Here is an 8,287-nt window from a genome sequence, read left to right on the forward strand (position 1 = left end):
CATTTGATAATTTCAAACCAAAGCTTCTAAATAGAACAATGTAATGTTCTCCTTATTTTCATTTCTATGTAATGCTTTTGTATTTCAAAGAAAATGAAATTATTTCTATGCAATGCTTTTGTATTTCAAAACAAATGAAATTGTTTCCATGCAATGCTTTTGTATTTCAAAGAAAATGAAATTATTTCATTCAAAACCTTGACTACATACATAGAAATAATACAACAATACATCAAAATAGAAAGTGTATGCATAGAATACAACAAGGCATTATGGGGAAAAATAATTCATAAAATATTGAAAAGCTAAACATTTTAGGGTTCAGTACAATTGGATAATAACTATTAAATGCATACCATTGGCTACAAAGAGAAAGGATAAATGACGAGCGGGGATTTTTTAATTGTGGAGAGCATATCTGATGACTCATTGTATCTAAAAATTGACACATTTTTTTATACATGTTATATTTTGAATGATTAATAAAATAGAGATAAGTAAATAGTGTACACAAATAATTAAAAAACTCAAAGCTATAAACTAAAAATAAAATTCAACTCTTAATTTAACAAGTTAATTTTAATAAAATTAAAATAAAAAATTTGATAAGTGCATAATGTTTTTGTTGTGGGTCATCATTCCAAATTTGAATTCTACAAGAGTAAGATATATTAGGTGTCTCCTAGAAGAAATAAAGAATAATCTTATATTATTGCCACCATATAAATCTAAAAATAGATGAATGTTATATTCTAAAAGCTCCTTTCCTCTTTTCCTAAAATGAAATGTGACTCCAAAACTATATATATTATTCCTAAGCTATTTGACATCACACCTAGTTTATTTTATCCTACTAGAAGAAAGATGCGGACTAGTTTTTTGTCATGAGTAAGACTATTGAATCCATTGCATATAATAGTCTCATGTTACTACCACCATATGTACAATAAAAATAGATGAATGCTATCCTCAGATGTCCTTTTCTTTTGTTCTAACATTGAATACTATTTTGTATTGATATTAATTGTTTGGTTCTATTAGATACACATAGATTTTTGTCTAATTAGAGGAAAGACTTGGACTACTTTTTAAGTCTTTGTGAAGACTACATAATGCATTGCAAATAATACATTCATATTATTACTACCTTATGTAAATCCAAAAAGAGATTAATGTTGTCCTAAAAGCTTCCTTCCTTATCGCCTACAATGAAATATGATTCTAAATTGATACACGTAATAATTTCTCCCATCGTATGTGATTAACTGGAAGAAAACATAAATTACTTTCGTGTACAAGACTACTGAATGCATAGGAAAAAGAAAAGTCTCATATTATTACCACCATAAGTAAGCCCTAAAAACAGATGATTTAAAATATCCTTATCTTTTCTCCTAGATTCTGAAGTGATATTCCCATTGAACGTACACAGATTTTCCTCCAAGTGGAGTAAAGACCGTAGCCTACTTTATGTCACGAGTCAGGACTACTTTATGTCATGAGTGAACCCTATAGAATGGGTTGTGGGTCATTCACGTCTTCGCATCTTTCGGATATATCAAATCCATCTAACATCAAAAGCCAAATCCATGTCTGCAAGTGAGCACCACGAAATTGCATTATCGCTGACGTGAGAAAGAAAAGTTACATATCTACAACACTTCAAATGCGGAAGTGCTAGACCAGGATTTCTACACAGCGAACTCTTTTCTTATTTTCATTTGATGTTACGAAATATAAGAGAGTAAGTAATCATGCTCTGCCCAGCTCTCGCCTTCTTTCCACTTATTCTCAGCTGCCTAGTTATGATTCCCCATTGCGCTTCCCTCCCGCGAGATGGCCAAATCTTGCTGAAAATCAGAAAGGAAGATTGGAGGGACCCCAATAATTCTTTGAGCAACTGGGACGACTCTCACCAAAATCCATGCGCTTGGAACGGAATTTCTTGTAATAAATTCAACACCGTTACGGCTGTTTATCTCACTGGTCACTCCATTTCTGGCAACTTGACTTCTGCTATTTGCACCCTACCCAATCTCACTGTCTTGACTCTCCATCACAATGCTTTCAGCGGCCCCTTCCCACTTGGCCTCTTGCACTGCTATCATCTGCGCAGGCTCGATTTGTCGCTTAACAAGTTCGCTGGAATGCTGCCCACTCATATCTCCCAATTGAGTGAGTTGAGAGTCTTGAACTTAGCAAATAACGCTTTCAGTGACATCATTCCTACATCTTTCGGAATGCTGCCGAAGCTAGAAGCTCTCCTCTTGCACGGCAATAGTTTGAGGGGAACATTCCCTTCGTTTGTTGGGAACTTGGAATCCCTAACGAACTTCACGATTGGGAGTAATCCTCTGAGACCTGATGTTATACCGAGGGAGCTTGACAAGTTAAAGCAGCTGCAAGAGTTAGGGCTAGAAAACTGCAGCCTTGTAGGCGGAATTCCACCATTCCTGGGCAATTTAACGCAGCTGAGGTCGTTGGACATTTCGCACAATAATCTCTCTGGCGGCATCCCAACATTCTTGGGGAATCTAGCGTAGCTGAGGTCGTTGGACATTTCGTACAATAATCGATCGGGCGGCATCCCAACATTCCTGGGCAATCTAACCCAGCTGGAGGAGTTGGATTTCTCGTCCAATCATCTCCGAGGCGAGATTCCGGGTAACATTGACCAACTGAGGAGCTTATCCAGTTTGAATTTTTGTGACAATCAGCTTAACGGCACAATTCCTCAAGCAATTACCAATCTCACAAATCTGAATCTTCTTCAACTGTGCTCCAATCGGCTTACTGGGACGATACCTGCTCAGCTCGGAGAGCTACGTTACATGAATAACTTGATGCTCTACGACAACAAATTCAATGGCTGGTTACCTCAGAATTTGGGTACGTACTCAAATCTAATTGTAGCTGATCTGTCGAGAAGCGGACTGGAAGGCCCTCTGCCAACAAATCTGTGCATGGGAGGAGTGCTGTATGGATTCGAAATCAGTTCAAACAATTTCAACGGTTCTCTGCCTTCTACTTTTAAAGACTGCAAGTCTCTGCGCTTTCTCTACATTGACAACAACCAGCTGAGCGGTGAGATTCCTCCGGGGTTATGGGGTGCTCTTAATGTCCAGGGGTTGCTGTTAAACAACAATAAGTTCCGAGGCAAGATTTCACCTGCAATTGGCCAAGCGAAGGAGCTGAGTCGATTGAAGATAAGCAACAATCTGTTCGAGGGAAGAATTCCTGCGAAAGTCGGACAGCTGAAAAGTCTTCTGGTATTTGAGGCTGGCAACAATCGCTTGTCAAGCCCCATTCCCCGCGAGCTCGGGAGCTTGGATTTCTTAAATATTCTTACGCTTGACCATAACTTTCTGTCAGATGAGATTCCAAAGGAAATAATGTATCTTAAGAATCTTAGTGAGCTCAATTTGGGTCACAATAGACTTACTGGGGAAATCCCTGCATTGTTTCGGAGTGACATGACTAATCTTGATTTGTCAAACAATTTTCTTTCTGGAGGGGTTCCTCCCGAATTGGGACTATCGAATATTTACGTTTTCAATGTTTCCAACAATCACTTGACTGGACGCATTCCCGATGGCTCAGACAATCTGGCTTACAAGGACAGCTTTGTGGGCAACCCGGGGCTATGCGGAGGTCGGAATTTGATGCTTCCTTCGTGTTCCTCTGATCGGCACAATCTCCCGTCTCGCAGTTTGGCTACTCTTCTATCGATCTGTTTAGTTGTAGTCCTCATTACCGTGTGTTCCGTTTGTCTGTATCGTTCCTTGTATTACAAGAAGCCAGAAAGCACGCCATTGTGGAAAGTAACTCCATTCCACTCGAGATCAGTGAACGAGAGATACATCTTTACGAATTTGAAGGAGACTAACGTGATTGGATCCGGGAGTGCTGGAAAAGTTTACAAGGTCCATCTGCAGAACGGAGAAGCAGTGGCCGTTAAGAAGGTCCTTAACATCAGCAGATCAGTTGGAAGTTTGAAGAGAAAAAGTGACGAAAAGGAAAGTAAAATGGGGGAAGTGGAGGTGAATACCTTGGGGCACATTCGGCACAAGAATATCTTGAAGCTTCTCTGTTGCATTTCTAGTGAAGAAGCAGATTTCAAGCTGTTGGTATATGAGTTCATGCCAAATGGCAGCTTGTTCGATCGTCTGCACCGGCAAGGCGCAGGGCAAGGAATGGCAGGGGAATGGCGGATAAGATATCAAATTGCTCTTGGCGTAGCTCGGGGACTGAGTTATATGCATCATGATTGCCGCCATCCAATATTGGACAGAGATGTGAAATCTAGCAACATCTTGCTGGACGCGGAGAGTGCTTGACAGCTTGGGGAAAGCTCATTCCGTGTCTGGCTATGTGGGCTCGCACGGATATATAGCACCAGGTACGAAACTCTCTCCCCTGAAATTCCAATATATATATTTTTCTTTTGATTTGCACAAATTATTTCATATTTTATTCGCACGTATGAAAATGTGATATTTAGAATACGCGGAGAGGCTAAAAGTGAACGAGAAGAGCGATGTGTATAGCTTCGGAGTGGTGTTATTAGAGCTAGTCACCGGTAAGAAAGCTAAGGGTGAGGTGGAATACGGAGAGGACGGAGATATCGTGGATTGGGTCCGTAAGAAAATAGGAGTGCTGGATGATCGGTTGGTAGAAGATAATTGCATACAACAAATGTTACGAGTATTATATACGGGTTCGGATTGTACCAACAGAGATCCAGATCAGAGGCCTTCAATGAGAGAGGTGTTGGAAAAGTTAGAGGCATGCGGCGCCCACAGCCGCAAGGAGACAGTCCTCGGACTGGAAAGAACATCAAGTAGCCACTCCGAGTCTGAGAACGAAATTGTTTGCTTTTCAGTGTAATGGTTCTGACAGAGGAAAATGAAACTTTTCTGATTGTGCAGTCCAATCATTGCGACTCTTCCTCTTTTCAGTCCTTTCATCTTCCATTGAATGTGATTAAAAAGATCATTTATAACAGTTATTTGCTGTTGCTCATTGTAATGTGTTTTATCTAATAAGAGAAAATCCCCTGCTTGAAGAGTGGATGTAATCCAGACTAGCTAGATGAACCACTATAATTTGTGTCTATTCTTGAATCTTTGAATTTTTTTTTTTAGTTTTTCAGTTCTTCTTTATTTCTGTATCTTTTTATTTTAGCTCAACAATTGGTATCAGAGCTTTAAGCTCGTTTGATTTTCTAGAAATTGATAAAGATTTATAGATGCCATGGATGAGGCGAATAAGTGGAAAATCGAAAAGTTTTCTGGGCAAAACTTTGGGCTATGGAAAGTGCAGATGGAGTCTTTTCTCATCAAGCAAGATTTACAATCTGCGTTGCTTGGTAAGGCAAAAGGAAAAGGATCATTGACAGACGAAGAATAGGAAAAACTAGATTTGAAAGCAAGGGCAACGGTTTTCTTGGCACTCTCAAGTAACGTGTTGTTTAACGTTTCAGCTGAGAAGACAACTAGAGAGTTAGTTGAGAAATTATCTTCATTGTATGAGATACCTTCTGCTTCAAATAAAGTTTTTATAATGAAGAAGCTATATAATCTAAAAATAAAAGAAGGGGGAGTAATGTCGAATCATCTGAATGAGTTTAATAGATTAGCTAGTCAACTCATTTCAGTCGGTATACCATTAGATGATGAAATAAAAGCTATTTTATTATTATGTTCACTTCCGAACAGCTAGTAAGGTGTAGTAATGTCTGTGAGTACTTCAATAATAGCCAAGAACAAACTGAAATTTGATGAAGTCACAGCTACATTACTTACTGAAGACATGCGAAGGAAACACCACGAATCCTCTTCCAGTGATGCTCTTACAGTTGTGAGTACATACAAGAGAGGAAGAAGTCACGAAAGAGGTAGAAATAACAATAATAATGGAAGAGGCAGATCGAATCATCACTCGAAGTCTAGAGGAAGAAATAGCACCTGCTAGTTTTGTAGTAAACCAAGCCACACCAAGAAGCAATGTTGGAATTACAAGAAGGCTCAAAATAAAGTAATTCAAGATGATGTAAATGCTGCAACTGATGGAGCTTTGGTACTTGTAGCTGGTGACATGGATTCAAGTTCATGGGTTCTCGATTCCGATGCATCTTTTCATGCTACTCCATGTCGGAGTGCATTCACAAATTAACACAAAGGTATGTTTGGTAAATTTTTTCTTGGAGATAACAAAGAATGTGACATTGTCAACAAAGGAGATATTTTATTATCGCAAAAAAATGGCAGTCAATGGCTTTTTAAGGATGTTAGGCATGTTCCTACACTTAAGCTTAATTTGATTTCAGTTAGTCAATTGTATACACAAGGCTGTAATGTAAATTTTGATCTTGATTCATGGAAAGTATCTAAACGTTAGTTAGTTTTGGTTAAAGGTAAGAAATCTGGAAGTTTATATGTTTTAGAGTGCAATAGTGAAGTGGGAGAAGCCATGGCGGTTCTAGAAAGTAATGCTGAACTTTGGCATAAGAGGCTCGGTCACATGAGCAAAATGAGTCTTGAAGTCATGCTTCAAAGAGACCAACTTCCAGGTCTTAAATCTATTGATTTGGAGTTGTGTGAGCATTGTCTTTACGACAAGCAAAATCGCACTAGCTTCATAAGGACAGGTCAGGAGAAGAAATCTTCTCCATTAGAACTTGTGCATTCTGATGTTTTCAGTCCTATGGAGGTAACTTCTCTTGGTGGTGCTAACTATTTTGTCACATTTCTTGATGATTGCACTCAAAAAGTTTGGGTTTATATGTTGAATAAGAAATTTGAAATATTTTCAAAGTTTAAAATTTTTAAGGCTACGGTGGAAAATCAGATCGGAAAAAGGATTAAATGTCTACTAACGGACAATGGTGGTGAGTTTTGCTCTTTGGAGTTTGATAATTTTTGTGCAGATCATGGTATTCGAATGATTAAAACAGTCCCTTATACACCTCAAGAAAATGGTGCAGCCGAGAGGTTGAATCGAACTATCTTGGAAAGGGCTCGATGTATGTTATCTAATGCCAGTTTGGGGAAAGAATTTTGGCAGAGGCATGCAATACAGTGGTTTATTTAATTAATCGAGCCCCTTCATCATGTCTTGATTTTGATATTCTAGAAGAGAGATGGATTGGTAAAAGAGTTTCATTTTCTCACTTACGAGTGTTTGGTTGTGATGCATATGTTCACGTTCCTAAAGAGCAGCGAACGAAATTAGATTTTAAATCTAAAAGATGCATATTCTTGGGGTATGATGAAGATCAATATGGTTTTAGATTGTGGGATCCAGCAGTTTAAAAAGTTATTCGCAGTCGCGATGTTATTTTCAATGAGAAATCATTCTCAGGTTTGCAAATTCTAAATGATCACACTGATTACATTCAATTTGATTTATTTGATAATGGGAGACAAAATAAGAGGACTCCTCAAGTTATATTTAATCCTACGAGTTCCTAGTATTATGTCTTCACCACAATATGGTCTCCCCACTTCTACAATCTGCATCTTGCTCACTATCTAATTTACCTCTATCTACTAATTCTCTTGATGCCATTGCCACAGAGCATTACAATTTATTCCCAAACACTCATCGACGGCAATCCTCTGCATCTAAAATTGATATAGAGCAAATTCCTCTACCAAGCACTACACCCATCCCGTGCCAACACACCATGCCTCTATTTCTATTTTCTACACCACTGCATGCAGCTAAACAATCGCATAACATAATTTCTCCTACACAAGACGTTACCTTTCACTCCGCAACATTGCCAGTACAACTAGATTTTGATGGTCCAATTTAGTCACAAGCTCTGCAACAAGGGACTGATGGTGTCCAAATCAAAGTTGGAAATACAGATCGAGCCATTAAACAAGGAGATGCCCATACAGAAGATATTAGTGAAGTCCCACAACCAAGGAGACCTACTAGAGATCAAAAATGACCTCACAAATTTGATGATTATGAACTTTTATTTTCTTTGTGTTCTGATCAGGCAGAGCCACAGACTTTTAAACAAGCTTGCAGTGATTTAAATTTGGTACATTAGCTAGATGCTATGAATGATGAAATAGAGTCATTAAATGCAAATCAGACTTGGGATTTGGTTCCTCTTCCACCAAATCATAAAGCTCTAAAAAATAAATGAGTGTATCGAATAAAAGAGGAGGATGAAGGACGTAAAAGGTACAGGGCTAGATTGGTAGTGAAGGGGTTTGCTTAACAAAAAGGAGTGGATTTTAATGAGATCTTCTCTCCAGTAGTTAAAATG

At 38.4% G+C, this 8,287-nt stretch overlaps 1 pseudogene across 1 annotated transcript; it reads left to right on the top strand.

The window, feature by feature from the left end:
- Positions 1-1,678: 1,678 nt before the first annotated feature.
- Positions 1,679-5,077, top strand: LOC149538327 (uncharacterized; annotated as a pseudogene). Its single transcript, XR_016356036.1, has 2 exons — positions 1,679-4,399; positions 4,502-5,077. The product of XR_016356036.1 is annotated as an uncharacterized LOC149538327 (transcript).
- Positions 5,078-8,287: the final 3,210 nt, after the last annotated feature.

Source organism: Cupressus sempervirens, chromosome 9 (assembly GCF_028749045.1).
Source record: "Cupressus sempervirens isolate cs-2001-9-10 chromosome 9, ASM2874904v1, whole genome shotgun sequence".
In the NCBI taxonomy this organism is placed as follows: domain Eukaryota; kingdom Viridiplantae; phylum Streptophyta; class Pinopsida; order Cupressales; family Cupressaceae; genus Cupressus; species Cupressus sempervirens.